General features: G+C 44.5%; 13 non-coding genes across 13 annotated transcripts; all 13 read left to right on the forward strand.

The window, feature by feature from the left end:
* Positions 1 to 968: 968 nt before the first annotated feature.
* LOC125736995 (5S ribosomal RNA) lies at positions 969 to 1,087 on the forward strand. The gene has a single exon (XR_007396262.1). It is a non-coding gene; the product is annotated as a 5S ribosomal RNA (ribosomal RNA).
* A 1,079-nt stretch (positions 1,088 to 2,166) lies between these two features.
* On the forward strand, positions 2,167 to 2,285 carry LOC125735162 (5S ribosomal RNA). Its single transcript, XR_007394461.1, has one exon. It is a non-coding gene; the product is annotated as a 5S ribosomal RNA (ribosomal RNA).
* A 1,082-nt stretch (positions 2,286 to 3,367) lies between these two features.
* LOC125736334 (5S ribosomal RNA) lies at positions 3,368 to 3,486 on the forward strand. The gene has a single exon (XR_007395615.1). It is a non-coding gene; the product is annotated as a 5S ribosomal RNA (ribosomal RNA).
* Positions 3,487 to 4,568: 1,082 nt separating this feature from the next.
* Positions 4,569 to 4,687, forward strand: LOC125732134 (5S ribosomal RNA). The gene has a single exon (XR_007391694.1). It is a non-coding gene; the product is annotated as a 5S ribosomal RNA (ribosomal RNA).
* A 1,080-nt stretch (positions 4,688 to 5,767) lies between these two features.
* Positions 5,768 to 5,886, forward strand: LOC125736350 (5S ribosomal RNA). The gene has a single exon (XR_007395630.1). It is a non-coding gene; the product is annotated as a 5S ribosomal RNA (ribosomal RNA).
* A 1,011-nt stretch (positions 5,887 to 6,897) lies between these two features.
* Positions 6,898 to 7,016, forward strand: LOC125736712 (5S ribosomal RNA). The gene has a single exon (XR_007395985.1). It is a non-coding gene; the product is annotated as a 5S ribosomal RNA (ribosomal RNA).
* A 1,078-nt stretch (positions 7,017 to 8,094) lies between these two features.
* Positions 8,095 to 8,213, forward strand: LOC125731917 (5S ribosomal RNA). Its single transcript, XR_007391668.1, has one exon. It is a non-coding gene; the product is annotated as a 5S ribosomal RNA (ribosomal RNA).
* Positions 8,214 to 9,295: 1,082 nt separating this feature from the next.
* LOC125733384 (5S ribosomal RNA) lies at positions 9,296 to 9,414 on the forward strand. The gene has a single exon (XR_007392729.1). It is a non-coding gene; the product is annotated as a 5S ribosomal RNA (ribosomal RNA).
* Positions 9,415 to 10,432: 1,018 nt separating this feature from the next.
* On the forward strand, positions 10,433 to 10,551 carry LOC125734076 (5S ribosomal RNA). Its single transcript, XR_007393402.1, has one exon. It is a non-coding gene; the product is annotated as a 5S ribosomal RNA (ribosomal RNA).
* A 1,079-nt stretch (positions 10,552 to 11,630) lies between these two features.
* LOC125734211 (5S ribosomal RNA) lies at positions 11,631 to 11,749 on the forward strand. The gene has a single exon (XR_007393533.1). It is a non-coding gene; the product is annotated as a 5S ribosomal RNA (ribosomal RNA).
* A 1,078-nt stretch (positions 11,750 to 12,827) lies between these two features.
* Positions 12,828 to 12,946, forward strand: LOC125732798 (5S ribosomal RNA). Its single transcript, XR_007392165.1, has one exon. It is a non-coding gene; the product is annotated as a 5S ribosomal RNA (ribosomal RNA).
* A 1,084-nt stretch (positions 12,947 to 14,030) lies between these two features.
* On the forward strand, positions 14,031 to 14,149 carry LOC125732945 (5S ribosomal RNA). The gene has a single exon (XR_007392307.1). It is a non-coding gene; the product is annotated as a 5S ribosomal RNA (ribosomal RNA).
* Positions 14,150 to 15,227: 1,078 nt separating this feature from the next.
* Positions 15,228 to 15,346, forward strand: LOC125731272 (5S ribosomal RNA). Its single transcript, XR_007391558.1, has one exon. It is a non-coding gene; the product is annotated as a 5S ribosomal RNA (ribosomal RNA).
* The last annotated feature ends 847 nt before the right edge of the window (positions 15,347 to 16,193 follow it).

Consider the following 16,193-nt stretch of genomic DNA (forward strand, 5'->3'; position numbering starts at 1 on the left):
TTCATAAAGGCAGCTTTTAGAAACCGTTTTACTCTAAATACTTCCTGGTAATTCTAGGTGCTGTAAGCTGTTCGTGCCTTTATTCCACCAGGGCGCGATCTTCTCACAAACTTGAAGACTGTCACTCCCCATTCACGTTTTACAACTTATTGTTAATGATAAAGAGACAGCTTTTTACACACAGTTTTAAACAAAGTACTGATATTATTCCTCTTCAACTGACCGCTTTGTTTTCTATGCAAAAACCACTTCGCCACAGAAGACTCGATATTATTGGCATAGCAAGTTCTGCTCTTCTCCTTTCAAAACTTGCTAAAAGCTGTATTTAAAAGAGCAGGTTGGCCGGGGTAATTCACACCCTTCAATGCCAGATTAATGTTTAGGTTAGTGGGAATCACAGAGGAATTAGGGATGGAAACTTCTTTGCTGGTGGTAGAAGCGGTCTGGTGAATTTTTATAGAGAAGAGGCCGTCGATGTTTGAATGTAGAAAATTGTTCTGGCTGCAGCCTGCAGTATGGACTTGTTGGTGTGTGTAGCTCCCAGTGTTCTGACAGCGCGACGTTTTGGGGAAGCATGTGATTCAGCAGCTATCAGTGGGCTTCGTGCGGTGGAGATTTTGTGGCTGTTAGCGGAGTTGATAACAGAGGGTTGTTAAGAGAAGCCTACATGCAGTAGGCAAAGGAGTAATGTTTGCCGGCGGGGGACGTGCGGCGATTAACCTGTGCGGTAGTGAAAAGGAGTTAAAAAGAAGGAAGTGTGCGGATGCGGAAAGAATGGAATAATTGTGGTAGGCTGCCGGCTGAGTAGTTTGGTGAATGTTTGGTGTGGGACCGGCGCTGCCGATTGGATGGTGGGGCTGCAGTGTGAGTCAGATAAAAAAAAAAAAAACAGGAGTAGGATCCAATGGGACTAACTGGCATGTATAGATGCGTGTAATGCAAAAGGGCTGTTTTTGGTAGCATCTCTCGCTTACGGCCATACCACCCTGAACACGCCTGATCTAGTCTGATCTCGGAAGCTAAGCAGGTTAGGGTCTGGTTAGTACTTGGATGGGAGACCACCTGGGAATACCAGGTGCTGTAAGCTTTTCTCACTTTTACTTTATACAGGGGGCGCTCCACTTCACGATTAATTTAAATCTATCAATCCCCTTCCATTTTACTATTTTATATATATATATTTTTTTTCTCTCATTCATAAAGGCAGCTTTTAGAAACCGTTTTACTCTAAATACTTCCTGGTAATTCTAGGTGCTGTAAGCTGTTCGTGCCTTTATTCCACCAGGGCGCGATCTTCTCACAAACTTGAAGACTGTCACTCCCCATTCACGTTTTACAACTTATTGTTGATGATAAAGAGACAGCTTTTTACACACAGTTTTAAACAAAGTACTGATATTATTCCTCTTCAACTGACCGCTTTGTTTTCTATGCAAAAACCACTTCGCCTCAGAAGACTCGATATTATTGGCATAGCAAGTTCTGCTCTTCTCCTTTCAAAACTTGCTAAAAGCTGTATTTAAAAGAACAGATTGGCCAGGGTAATTCACACCCTTCAATGCCAGCTTAATGTTTAGGTTAGTGGGAATCACAGAGGAATTAGGGATGGAAACTTCTTTGCTGGTGGTAGAAGCGGTCTGCTGAATTTTTAGAGAGAAGAGGCCGTCGATGTTTGAATGTAGAAAATTGTTCTGGCTGCAGCTTGCAGTATGGACTTGTTGGTGTGTGTAGCTCCCAGTGTTCTGACAGTGCGACGTTTTGGGGAAGCATGTGATTCAGCAGCTACCAGTGGGCTTCGTGCGGCGGAGATTTTGTGGCTGTTAGCGGAGTTGATAACAGAGGGTCGTTAAGAGAAGCCTGCATGCAGTAGGCAAAGTAGTAATGTTTGCCGGCGGGGGACGTGCGGCGATTAACCTGTGCGGTAGTGAAAAGGAGTTAAAGAGAAGGAAGTGTGCGGATGCGGAAAGAATGGAATAATTGTGGTAGGCTGCCGGCTGAGTAGTTTGGTGAATGTTTGGTGTGGGTCCGGCGCTGCCGATTGGATGGTGGGGCTGCAGTGTGAGTCAGATAAAAAAAAAAAAAAAAACCAGGAGTAGGATCCAATGGGACTAACTGGCATGTATAGACGCGTGTAATGCAAAAGGGCTGTTTTTGGTAGCATCCCTCGCTTACGGCCATACCACCCTGAACACGCCTGATCTCATCTGATCTCGGAAGCCAAGCAGGGTAAGGTCTGGTTAGTACTTGGATGGGAGACCTCCTGGGAATACCAGGTGCTGTAAGCCTTTCTCACTTTTACTTTATACAGGGGGCGCTCCACTTCACGATTAATTTAAATCTATCACTCCCCATCCATTTTACTATTTTATATATATATATATTTTTTTTTTCTCTCATTCCTAAAGGCAGCTTTTAGAAACCGTTTTACTCTAAATACTTCCTGGTAATTCTAGGTGCTGTAAGCTGTTCGTGCCTTTATTCCACCAGGGCGCGATCTTCTCACAAACTTGAAGACTGTCACTCCCCATTCAAGTTTTACAACTTATTGTTGATGATAAAGAGACAGCTTTTTACACACAGTTTTAAACAAAGTACTGATATTATTCCTCTTCAACTGACCGCTTTGTTTTCTATGCAAAAACCACTTCGCCACAGAAGACTCGATATTATTGGCATAGCAAGTTCTGCTCTTCTCCTTTCAAAACTTGCTAAAAGCTGTATTTAAAAGAACAGATTGGCCAGGGTAATTCACACCCTTCAATGCCAGCTTAATGTTTAGGTTAGTGGGAATCACAGAGGAATTAGGGATGGAAACTTCTTTGCTGGTGGTAGAAGCGGTCTGCTGAATTTTTAGAGAGAAGAGGCCGTCGATGTTTGAATGTAGAAAATTGTTCTGGCTGCAGCTTGCAGTATGGACTTGTTGGTGTGTGTAGCTCCCAGTGTTCTGACAGTGCGACGTTTTGGGGAAGCATGTGATTCAGCAGCTACCAGTGGGCTTCGTGCGGCGGAGATTTTGTGGCTGTTAGCGGAGTTGATAACAGAGGGTCGTTAAGAGAAGCCTGCATGCAGTAGGCAAAGTAGTAATGTTTGCCGGCGGGGGACGTGCGGCGATTAACCTGTGCGGTAGTGAAAAGGAGTTAAAGAGAAGGAAGTGTGCGGATGCGGAAAGAATGGAATAATTGTGGTAGGCTGCCGGCTGAGTAGTTTGGTGAATGTTTGGTGTGGGTCCGGCGCTGCCGATTGGATGGTGGGGCTGCAGTGTGAGTCAGATAAAAAAAAAAAAAAAACCAGGAGTAGGATCCAATGGGACTAACTGGCATGTATAGACGCGTGTAATGCAAAAGGGCTGTTTTTGGTAGCATCCCTCGCTTACGGCCATACCACCCTGAACACGCCTGATCTCATCTGATCTCGGAAGCCAAGCAGGGTAAGGTCTGGTTAGTACTTGGATGGGAGACCTCCTGGGAATACTAGGTGCTGTAAGCCTTTCTCACTTTTACTTTATACAGGGGGCGCTCCACTTCACGATTAATTTAAATCTATCACTCCCCATCCATTTTACTATTTTATATATATATATTTTTTTTTTTTCTCTCATTCCTAAAGGCAGCTTTTAGAAACCGTTTTACTCTAAATACTTCCTGGTAATTCTAGGTGCTGTAAGCTGTTCGTGCCTTTATTCCACCAGGGCGCGATCTTCTCACAAACTTGAAGACTGTCACTCCCCATTCACGTTTTACAACTTATTGTTAATGATAAAGAGATAGCTTTTTACACACAGTTTTAAACAAAGTACTGATATTATTCCTCTTCAACTGACCGCTTTGTTTTCTATGCAAAAACCACTTCGCCACAGAAGACTCGATATTATTGGCATAGCAAGTTCTGCTCTTCTCCTTTCAAAACTTGCTAAAAGCTGTATTTAAAAGAACAGATTGGCCGGGGTAATTCACACCCTTCAATGCCAGCTTAATGTTTAGGTTAGTGGGAATCACAGAGGAATTAGGGATGGAAACTTCTTTGCTGGTGGTAGAAGCGGTCTGGTGAATTTTTAGAGAGAAGAGGCCGTCGATGTTTGAATGTAGAAAATTGTTCTGGCTGCAGCCTGCAGTATGGACTTGTTGGTGTGTGTAGCTCCCAGTGTTCTGACAGCGCGACGTTTTGGGGAAGAATGTGATTCAGCAGCTACCAGTGGGCTTCGTGCGGCGGACATTTTGTGGCTGTTAGCGGAGTTGATAACAGAGGGTCGTTAAGAGAAGCCTGCATGCGGTAGGCAAAGGAGTAATGTTTGCTGGCGGGGGACGTGCGGCGATTAACCTGTGCGGTAGTGAAAAGGAGTTAAAAAGAAGGAAGTGTGCGGATGCGGAAAGAATGGAATAATTGTGGTAGGCTGCCGGCTGAGTAGTTTGCTGAATGTTTGGTGTGGGTCCGGCGCTGCCGATTGGTTGGTGGGGCTGCAGTGTGAGTCAGATAAAAAAAAAAAAAAAACTAGGAGTAGGATCCAATGAGACTAACTGGCATGTATAGACGCGTGTAATGCAAAAGGGCTGTTTTTGGTAGCATCTCTCGCTTACGGCCATACCACCCTGAACACGCCCGATCTCATCTGATCTCGGAAGCCAAGCAGGGTAGGGTCTGGTTAGTACTTGGATGGGAGACCACCTGGGAATACCAGGTGCTGTAAGCTTTTCTCACTTTTACTTTATACAGGGGTCGCTCCACTTCACGATTAATTTAAATCTATCACTCCCCTTCCATTTTACTAATTTATATATATATTTTTTTTTTTTCTCTCATTCATAAAGGCAGCTTTTAGAAACCGTTTTACTCTAAATACTTCCTGGTAATTCTAGGTGCTGTAAGCTGTTCGTGCCTTTATTCCACCAGGGCGCGATCTTCTCACAAACTTGAAGACTGTCACTCCCCATTCACGTTTTACAACTTATTGTTAATGATAAAGAGACAGCTTTTTACACACAGTTTTAAACAAAGTACTGATATTATTCCTCTTCAACTGACCGCTTTGTTTTCTATGCAAAAACCACTTCGCCACAGAAGACTCGATATTATTGGCATAGCAAGTTCTGCTCTTCTCCTTTCAAAACTTGCTAAAAGCTGTATTTAAAAGAACAGATTGGCCGGGGTAATTCACACCCTTCAATGCCAGCTTAATGTTTAGGTTAGTGGGAATCACAGAGGAATTAGGGATGGAAACTTCTTTGCTGGTGGTAGAAGCGGTCTGGTGAATTTTTAGAGAGAAGAGGCCGTCGATGTTTGAATGTAGAAAATTGTTCTGGCTGCAGCCTGCAGTATGGACTTGTTGGTGTGTGTAGCTCCCAGTGTTCTGACAGCGCGACGTTTTGGGGAAGCATGTGATTCAGCAGCTACCAGTGGGCTTCGTGCGGCGGAGATTTTGTGGCTGTTAGCGGAGTTGATAACAGAGGGTCGTTAAGAGAAGCCTGCATGCAGTAGGCAAAGGAGTAATGTTTGCCGGCGGGGGACGTGCGGCGATTAACCTGTGCGGTAGTGAAAAGGAGTTAAAAAGAAGGAAGTGTGCGGATGCGGAAAGAATGGAATAATTGTGGTAGGCTGCCGGCTGAGTAGTTTGGTGAATGTTTGGTGTGGGTCCGGCGCTGCCGATTGGATGGTGGGGCTGCAGTGTGAGTCAGATAAAAAAAAAAAAAAAACCAGGAGTAGGATCCAATGGGACTAACTGACATGTATAGACGCGTGTAATGCAAAAGGGCTGTTTTTGGTAGCATCTCTCGCTTACGGCCATACCACCCTGAACACGCCCGATCTCGTCTGATCTCGGAAGCCAAGCAGCGTAGGGTCTGGTTAGTACTTGGATAGGAGACCTCCTGGGAATACCAGGTGCTGTAAGCCTTTCTCACTTTTACTTTATACAGGGGGCGCTCCACTTCACGATTAATTTAAATCTATCACTCCCCTTCCATTTTACTATTTTATATATATATATATTTTTTTCTCATTCCTAAAGGCAGCTTTAAGAAACCGTTTTACTCTAAATACTTCCTGGTAATTCTAGGTGCTGTAAGCTGTTCGTGCCTTTATTCCACCAGGGCGCGATCTTCTCACAAACTTGAAGACTGTCACTCCCCATTCACGTTTTACAACTTATTGTTAATGATAAAGAGACAGCTTTTTACACACAGTTTTAAACAAAGTACCGATATTATTGGCATAGCAAGTTCTGCTCTTCTCCTTTCAAAACTTGCTAAAAGCTGTATTTAAAAGAACTGATTGGCCGGGGTAATTCACACCCTTCAATGCCAGCTTAATGTTTAGGTTAGTGGGAATCACAGAGGAATTAGGGATGGAAACTTCTTTGCTGGTGGTAGAAGCGGTCTGGTGAATTTTTAGAGAGAAGAGGCCGTCGATGTTTGAATGTAGAAAATTGTTCTGGCTGCAGCCTGCAGTATGGACTTGTTGGTGTGTGTAGCTCCCAGTGTTCTGACAGCGCGACGTTTTGGGGAAGCATGTGATTCAGCAGCTACCAGTGGGCTTCGTGCGGCGGAGATTTTGTGGCTGTTAGCGGAGTTGATAACAGAGGGTCGTTAAGAGAAGCCTGCATGCAGTAGGCAAAGGAGTAATGTTTGCCGGCGGGGGACGTGCGGCGATTAACCTGTGCGGTAGTGAAAAGGAGTTAAAAAGAAGGAAGTGTGCGGATGCGGAAAGAATGGAATAATTGTGGTAGGCTGCCGGCTGAGTAGTTTGGTGAATGTTTGGTGTGGGTCCGGCGCTGCCGATTGGATGGTGGGGCTGCAGTGTGAGTCAGATAAAAAAAAAAAAAAAACCAGGAGTAGGATCCAATGGGACTAACTGACATGTATAGACGCGTGTAATGCAAAAGGGCTGTTTTTGGTAGCATCTCTCGCTTGCGGCCATACCACCCTGAACACGCCCGATCTCGTCTGATCTCGGAAGCCAAGCAATGTAGGGTCTGGTTAGTACTTGGATGGGAGACCTCCTGGGAATACCAGGTGCTGTAAGCCTTTCTCACTTTTACTTTATACAGGGGGCGCTCCACTTCACGATTAATTTAAATCTATCACTCCCCTTCCATTTTACTATTTTATATATATATATTTTTTTTTTTTCTCATTCCTAAAGGCAGCTTTTAGAAACCGTTTTACTCTAAATACTTCCTGGTAATTCTAGGTGCTGTAAGCTGTTCGTGCCTTTATTCCACCAGGGCGCGATCTTCTCACAAACTTGAAGACTGTCACTCCCCATTCACGTTTTACAACTTATTGTTAATGATAAAGAGACAGCTTTTTACACACAGTTTTAAACAAAGTACTGATATTATTCTTCTTCAACTGACCGCTTTGTTTTCTATGCAAAAACCACTTCGCCACAGAAGACTCGATATTATTGGCATAGCAAGTTCTGCTCTTCTCCTTTCAAAACTTGCTAAAAGCTGTATTTAAAAGAGCAGGTTGGCCGAGGTAATTCACACCCTTCAATGCCAGATTAATGTTTAGGTTAGTGGGAATCACAGAGGAATTAGGGATGGAAACTTCTTTGCTGGTGGTAGAAGCGGTCTGGTGAATTTTTAGAGAGAAGAGGCCGTCGATGTTTGAATGTAGAAAATTGTTCTGGCTGCAGCCTGCAGTATGGACTTGTTGGTGTGTGTAGCTCCCAGTGTTCTGACAGCGCGACGTTTTGGGGAAGCATGTGATTCAGCAGCTACCAGTGGGCTTCGTGCGGTGGAGATTTTGTGGCTGTTAGCGGAGTTGATAACAGAGGGTCGTTAAGAGAAGCCTACATGCAGTAGGCAAAGGAGTAATGTTTGCCGGCGGGGGACGTGCGGCGATTAACCTGTGCGGTAGTGAAAAGGAGTTAAAAAGAAGGAAGTGTGCGGATGCGGAAAGAATGGAATAATTGTGGTAGGCTGCCGGCTGAGTAGTTTGGTGAATGTTTGGTGTGGGACCGGCGCTGCCGATTGGATGGTGGGGCTGCAGTGTGAGTCAGATAAAAAAAAAAAAAAACAGGAGTAGGATCCAATGGGACTAACTGGCATGTATAGATGCGTGTAATGCAAAAGGGCTGTTTTTGGTAGCATCTCTCGCTTACGGCCATACCACCCTGAACACGCCCGATCTCGTCTGATCTCGGAAGCTAAGCAGGGTAGGGTCTGATTAGTACTTGGATGGGAGACCACCTGGGAATACCAGGTGCTGTAAGCTTTTCTCACTTTTACTTTATACAGGGGGCGCTCCACTTCACGATTAATTTAAATCTATCACTCCCCTTCCATTTTACTATTTTATATATATATATATATTTTTTTCTCTCATTCATAAAGGCAGCTTTTAGAAACCGTTTTACTCTAAATACTTCCTGGTAATTCTAGGTGCTGTAAGCTGTTCGTGCCTTTATTCCACCAGGGCGCGATCTTCTCACAAACTTGAAGACTGTCACTCCCCATTCACGTTTTACAACTTATTGTTAATGATAAAGAGACAGCTTTTTACACACAGTTTTAAACAAAGTACTGATATTATTCCTCTTCAACTGACCGCTTTGTTTTCTATGCAAAAACCACTTCGCCACAGAAGACTCGATATTATTGGCATAGCAAGTTCTGCTCTTCTCCTTTCAAAACTTGCTAAAAGCTGTATTTAAAAGAACAGATTGGCCGGGGTAATTCACACCCTTCAATGCCAGCTTAATGTTTAGGTTAGTGGGAATCACAGAGGAATTAGGGATGGAAACTTCTTTGCTGGTGGTAGAAGCGGTCTGGTGAATTTTTAGAGAGAAGAGGCCGTCGATGTTTGAATGTAGAAAATTGTTCTGGCTGCAGCCTGCAGTATGGACTTGTTGGTGTGTGTAGCTCCCAGTGTTCTGACAGCGCGACGTTTTGGGGAAGCATGTGATTCTGCAGCTACCAGTGGGCTTCGTGCGGCGGAGATTTTGTGGCTGTTAGCGGAGTTGATAACAGAGGGTCGTTAAGAGAAGCCTGCATGCAGTATGCAAAGGAGTAATGTTTGCCGGCAGGGGACGTGCGGCGATTAACCTGTGCGGTAGTGAAAAGGAGTTAAAAAGAAGGAAGTGTGCGGATGCGGGAAGAATGGAATAATTGTGGTAGGCTGCCGGCTGAGTAGTTTGGTGAATGTTTGGTGTGGGTCCGGCGCTGCCGATTGGATGGTGGGGCTGCAGTGTGAGTCAGATAAAAAAAAAAAAAAAAACCAGGAGTAGGATCCAATGGGACTAACTGGCATGTATAGACGCGTGTAATGCAAAAGGGCTGTTTTTGGTAGCATCTCTCGCTTGCGGCCATACCACCCTGAACACGCCCGATCTCATCTGATCTCGGAAGCCAAGCAGGGTAGGGTCTGGTTAGTACTTGGATGGGAGACCACCTGGGAATACCAGGTGCTGTAAGCTTTTCTCACTTTTACTTTATACAGGGGGCGCTCCACTTCACGATTAATTTAAATCTATCACTCCCCTTCCATTTTACTAATTTATATATATATATATATATATTTTTTTTTTCTCATTCCTAAAGGCAGCTTTTAGAAACCGTTTTACTCTAAATACTTCCTGGTAATTCTAGGTGCTGTAAGCTGTTCGTGCCTTTATTCCACCAGGGCGCGATCTTCTCACAAACTTGAAGACTGTCACTCCCCATTCACGTTTTACAACTTATTGTTAATGATAAAGAGACAGCTTTTTACACACAGTTTTAAACAAAGTACCGATATTATTGGCATAGCAAGTTCTGCTCTTCTCCTTTCAAAACTTGCTAAAAGCTGTATTTAAAAGAACAGATTGGCCGGGGTAATTCACACCCTTCAATGCCAGCTTAATGTTTAGGTTAGTGGGAATCACAGAGGAATTAGGGATGGAAACTTCTTTGCTGGTGGTAGAAGCGGTCTGGTGAATTTTTAGAGAGAAGAGGCCGTCGATGTTTGAATGTAGAAAATTGTTCTGGCTGCAGCCTGCAGTATGGACTTGTTGGTGTGTGTAGCTCCCAGTGTTCTGACAGCGCGACGTTTTGGGGAAGCATGTGATTCAGCAGCTACCAGTGGGCTTCGTGCGGTGGAGATTTTGTGGCTGTTAGCGGAGTTGATAACAGAGGGTCGTTAAGAGAAGCCTACATGCAGTAGGCAAAGGAGTAATGTTTGCCGGCGGGGGACGTGCGGCGATTAACCTGTGCGGTAGTGAAAAGGAGTTAAAAAGAAGGAAGTGTGCGGATGCGGAAAGAATGGAATAATTGTGGTAGGCTGCCGGCTGAGTAGTTTGGTGAATGTTTGGTGTGGGACCGGCGCTGCCGATTGGATGGTGGGGCTGCAGTGTGAGTCAGATAAAAAAAAAAAAAAACAGGAGTAGGATCCAATGGGACTAACTGGCATGTATAGATGCGTGTAATGCAAAAGGGCTGTTTTTGGTAGCATCTCTCGCTTACGGCCATACCACCCTGAACACGCCCGATCTGGTCTGATCTCGGAAGCTAAGCAGGGTAGGGTCTGGTTAGTACTTGGATGGGAGACCACCTGGGAATACCAGGTGCTGTAAGCTTCTCTCACTTTTACTTTATACAGGGGGCGCTCCACTTCATGATTAATTTAAATCTATCACTCCCCTTCCATTTTACTATTTTATATATATATATTTTTTTTTCTCTCATTCATAAAGGCAGCTTTTAGAAACCGTTTTACTCTAAATACTTCCTGGTAATTCTAGGTGCTGTAAGCTGTTCGTGCCTTTATTCCACCAGGGCGCGATCTTCTCACAAACTTGAAGACTGTCACTCCCCATTCACGTTTTACAACTTATTGTTAATGATAAAGAGACAGCTTTTTACACACAGTTTTAAACAAAGTACTGATATTTTTCCTCTTCAACTGACCGCTTTGTTTTCTATGCAAAAACCACTTCGCCACAGAAGACTCGATATTATTGGCATAGCAAGTTCTGCTCTTCTCCTTTCAAAACTTGCTAAAAGCTGTATTTAAAAGAACAGATTGGCCGGGGTAATTCACACCCTTCAATGCCAGCTTAATGTTTAGGTTAGTGGGAATCACAGAGGAATTAGGGATGGAAACTTCTTTGCTGGTGGTAGAAGCGGTCTGGTGAATTTTTAGAGAGAAGAGGCCGTCGATGTTTGAATGTAGAAAATTGTTCTGGCTGCAGCCTGCAGTATGGACTTGTTGGTGTGTGTAGCTCCCAGTGTTCTGACAGCGCGACATTTTGGGGAAGCATGTGATTCAGCAGCTACCAGTGGGCTTCGTGCGGCGGAGATTTTGTGGCTGTTAGCGGAGTTGATAACAGAGGGTCGTTAAGAGAAGCCTGCATGCAGTAGGCAAAGGAGTAATGTTTGCCGGCGGGGGACGTGCGGCGATTAACCTGTGCGGTAGTGAAAAGGAGTTAAAAAGAAGGAAGTGTGCGGATGCGGAAAGAATGGAATAATTGTGGTAGGCTGCCGGCTGAGTAGTTTGGTGAATGTTTGGTGTGGGTCCGGCGCTGCCGATTGGATGGTGGGGCTGCAGTGTGAGTCAGATAAAAAAAAAAAAAAAACCAGGAGTAGGATCCAATGGGACTAACTGGCATGTATAGACGCGTGTAATGCAAAAGGGCTGTTTTTGGTAGCATCTCTCGCTTACGGCCATACCACCCTGAACATGCCCGATCTCGTCTGATCTCGGAAGCCAAACAGGGTAGGGTCTGGTTAGTACTTGGATGGGAGACCTCCTGGGAATACCAGGTGCTGTAAGCCTTTCTCACTTTTACTTTATACAGGGGGCGCTCCACTTCACGATTAATTTAAATCTATCACTCCCCTTCCATTTTACTATTTTATATATATATATTTTTTTTTCTCTCATTCATAAAGGCAGCTTTTAGAAACCGTTTTACTCTAAATACTTCCTGGTAATTCTAGGTGCTGTAAGCTGTTCGTGCCTTTATTCCACCAGGGCGCGATCTTCTCACAAACTTGAAGACTGTCACTCCCCATTCACGTTTTACAACTTATTGTTAATGATAAAGAGACAGCTTTTTACACACAGTTTTAAACAAAGTACTGATATTATTCCTCTTCAACTGAACGCTTTGTTTTCTATGCAAAAACCACTTCGCCACAGAAGACTCGATATTATTGGCATAGCAAGTTCTGCTCTTCTCCTTTCAAAACTTGCTAAAAGCTGTATTTAAAAGAACAGATTGGCCGGGGTAATTCACACCCTTCAATGCCAGCTTAATGTTTAGGTTAGTGGGAATCACAGAGGAATTAGGGATGGAAACTTCTTTGCTGGTGGTAGAAGCGGTCTGGTGAATTTTTAGAGAGAAGAGGCCGTCGATGTTTGAATGTAGAAAATTGTTCTGGCTGCAGCCTGCAGTATGGACTTGTTGGTGTGTGTAGCTCCCAGTGTTCTGACAGCGCGACGTTTTGGGGAAGCATGTGATTCAGCAGCTACCAGTGGGCTTCGTGCGGCGGAGATTTTGTGGCTGTTAGCGGAGTTGATAACAGAGAGTCGTTAAGAGAAGCCTGCATGCAGTAGGCAAAGGAGTAATGTTTGCCGGCGGGGGACGTGCGGCGATTAACCTGTGCGGTAGTGAAAAGGAGTTAAAAAGAAGGAAGTGTGCGGATGCGGAAAGAATGGAATAATTGTGGTAGGCTGCCGGCTGAGTAGTTTGGTGAATGTTTGGTGTGGGTCCGGCGCTGCCGATTGGATGGTGGGGCTGCAGTGTGAGTCAGATAAAAAAAAAAAAAAAACAGGAGTAGGATCCAATGGGACTAACTGGCATGTATAGACGCGTGTAATGCAAAAGGGCTGTTTTTGGTAGCATCTCTCGCTTACGGCCATACCACCCTGAACACACCCGATCTCGTCTGATCTTGGAAGCTAAGCAGGGTAGGGTCTGGTTAGTACTTGGATGGGAGACCACCTGGGAATACCAGGTGCTGTAAGCTTTTCTCACTTTTACTTTATACAGGGGGCGCTCCACTTCACGATTAATTTAAATCTATCACTCCCCTTCCATTTTACTATTTTATATATATATATATATTTTTTTTTTTTTTTTCTCATTCCTAAACGCAGCTTTTAGAAACCGTTTTACTCTAAATCCTTCCTGGTAATTCTAGGTGCTGTAAGCTGTTCGTGCCTTTATTCCACCAGGGCGCGATCTTCTCACAAACTTGAAGACTGTCACTCCCCATTCACGTTTTACAACTTATTGTTAATGATAAAGAGACAGCTTTTTACACACAGTTTTAAACAAAGTACTGATATTATTCCTCTTCAACAGACCGCTTTGTTTTCTATGCAAAAACCACTTCGCCACAGAAGACTCGATATTATTGGCATAGCAAGTTCTGCTCTTCTCCTTTCAAAACTTGCTAAAAGCTGTATTTAAAAGAACAGATTGGCCGGGGTAATTCACACCCTTCAATGCCAGCTTAATGTTTCGGTTAGTTGGAATCACAGAGGAATTAGGGATGGAAACTTCTTTGCTGGTGCTAGAAGCGGTCTGGTGAATTTTTAGAGAGAAGAGGCCGTCGATGTTTGAATGTAGAAAATTGTTCTGGCTGCAGCCTGCAGTATGGACTTGTTGGTGCGTGTAGCTCCCAGTGTTCTGACAGCGCGCCGTTTTGGGGAAGCATGTGATTCAGCAGCTACCAGTGGGCTTCGTGCGGCGGAGATTTTGTGGCTGTTAGCGGAGTTGATAACAGAGGGTCGTTAAGAGAAGCCTGCATGCAGTAGGCAAAGGAGTAATGTTTGCTGGCGGGGGTCGTGCGGCGATTAACCTGTGCGGTAGTGAAAAGGAGTTAAAAAGAAGGAAGTGTGCGGATGCGGAAAGAATGGAATAATTGTGGTAGGCTGCCGGCTGAGTAGTTTGGTGAATGTTTGATGTGGGTCCGGCGCTGCCGATTGGATGGTGGGGCTGCAGTGTGAGTCAGATAAAAAAAAAAAAACAGGAGTAGGATCCAATGGGACTAACTGGCATGTATAGACGCGTGTAATGCAAAAGGGCTGTTTTTGGTAGCGTCTCTCGCTTATGGCCATACCACCCTGAACACGCCCGATCTCATCCGATCTCGGAAGCCAAGCAGGGTAGGGTCTGGTTAGTACTTGGATGGGAGACCCCCTGGGAATACCAGGTGCTGTAAGCTTTTCTCACTTTTACTTTATACAGGGGGCACTCCACTTCACGATTAATTTAAATCTATCACTCCCCTTACGTTTTACTATTTTATATATATATATTTTTTTTCTCTCATTCATAAAGGCAGCTTTTACACACCGTTTTACTCTAAATACTGCCTGGTAATTCTAGGTGCTGTAAGCTGTTCGTGCCTTTATTCTACCAGGGCGCGATCTTCTCACAAACTTGAAGACTGTCACTCCCCATTCACGTTTTACAACTTATTGTTAATGATAAAGAGACAGCTTTTTACACACAGTTTTAAACAAAGTACTGATATAATTCCTCTTCAACTCACCGCTTTGTTTTCTATGCAAAAACCACTTCACCACAAAAGACTCGATATTATTGCCATAGCAAGGTCTGCTCTTCTCCTCCTTTCAAAACTTGCTAAAAGCTGTATTTAAAAGAGCAGGTTGGCCATGGTAATTCACACACTTCAATGCCAGCTTAATGTTTAGGTTAGTGGGAATCACAGAGGAATTAGGGATGGAAACTTCTTTGCTGGTGGTAGAAGCGGTCTGGTGAATTTTTAGAGAGAAGAGGCCGTCGATGTTTGAATGTAGAAAATTGTTCTGGCTGCAGCCTGTAGTATGGACTTGTTGGTGTGTGTAGCTCCCAGTGATCTGACAGCGCGACGTTTTGGGGAAGCATGTGATTCAGCAGCTACCAGTGGGCTTCGTGCGGCGGAGATTTTGTGGCTGTTAGCTGAGTTGATAGCAGTGGGTCGTTAAGAGAAGCCTGCATGCGGTAGGCAAATGAGTAATGTTTGCCGGCGGGGGACGTGCGGCGATTAACCTGTGAGGTAGTGAAAAGGACTTAAAGAGAAGGAAGTGTGCGGATGCGGAAAGAATGGAATAATTGTGGTAGGCTGCCGGCTGAGTAGTTTGGTGAATGTTTGGTGTGGGTCCGGCGCTGCCGATTGGATGGTGGGGCTGCAGTGTGAGTCAGATAAAAAAAAAAAGAACATTAGTAGGATCCAATGGGACCAACTGGCATGTATAGAGGCGTGTAATGCAAAAGGGCTGTTTTTGGTAGCATCTCTCGCTTACGGCCATACCACCCTGAACGCGCCCGATCTCGTCTGATCTCAGAAGCTAAGCAGGGTAGGGTCTGGTTAGTGTTTGGATGGGAGAACTCCTGGGAATACCAGGTGCTGTAAGCTTTTCTCACTTTTACTTTATACAGGGGGCGCTCCACTTCACGAATAATTTAAATCTAGCACTCCCCTTCCATTTTACTATTTTATATATATATATTTTTTCTCTCTTTCATAAAGCCAGCTTTTAGAAACCGTTTTACTCTAAATACTTCCTGGTAATTCTAGGTGCTGTAAGCTGTTCGTGCCTTTATTCCACCAGGGCGCGATCTTCTCACAAACTTGAAGACTGTCACTCCCCATTCACGTTTTACAACTTATTGTTAATGATAAAGAGACAGCTTTTTACACACAGTTTTAAACAAAGTACTGATATTATTCCTCTTCAACAGACCGCTTTGTTTTCTATGCAAAAACCATTTCGCCACAGAAGACTCGATATTATTGGCATAGCAAGTTCTGCTCTTCTCCTTTCAAAACTTGCTAAAAGCTGTATTTAAAAGAACAGATTGGCCGGGGTAATTCACACCCTTCAATGCCAGCTTAATGTTTCGGTTAGTTGGAATCACAGAGGAATTAGGGATGGAAACTTCTTTGCTGGTGCTAGAAGCGGTCTGGTGAATTTTTAGAGAGAAGAGGCCGTCGATGTTTGAATGTAGAAAATTGTTCTGGCTGCAGCCTGCAGTATGGACTTGTTGGTGCGTGTAGCTCCCAGTGTTCTGACAGCGCGCCGTTTTGGGGAAGCATGTGATTCAGCAGCTACCAGTGGGCTTCGTGCGGCGGAGATTTTGTGGCTGTTAGCGGAGTTGATAACAGAGGGTCTTTAAGAGAAGCCTGCATGCAGTAGGCAAAGGAGTAATGTTTGCCGGCGGGGGACGTGCGGCGATTAACCTGTGCGGTAGTGAAAAGGAGT

This window comes from Brienomyrus brachyistius, chromosome 2, assembly GCF_023856365.1.
Source record: "Brienomyrus brachyistius isolate T26 chromosome 2, BBRACH_0.4, whole genome shotgun sequence".
Classification (NCBI taxonomy): Eukaryota; Metazoa; Chordata; class Actinopteri; order Osteoglossiformes; family Mormyridae; genus Brienomyrus; species Brienomyrus brachyistius.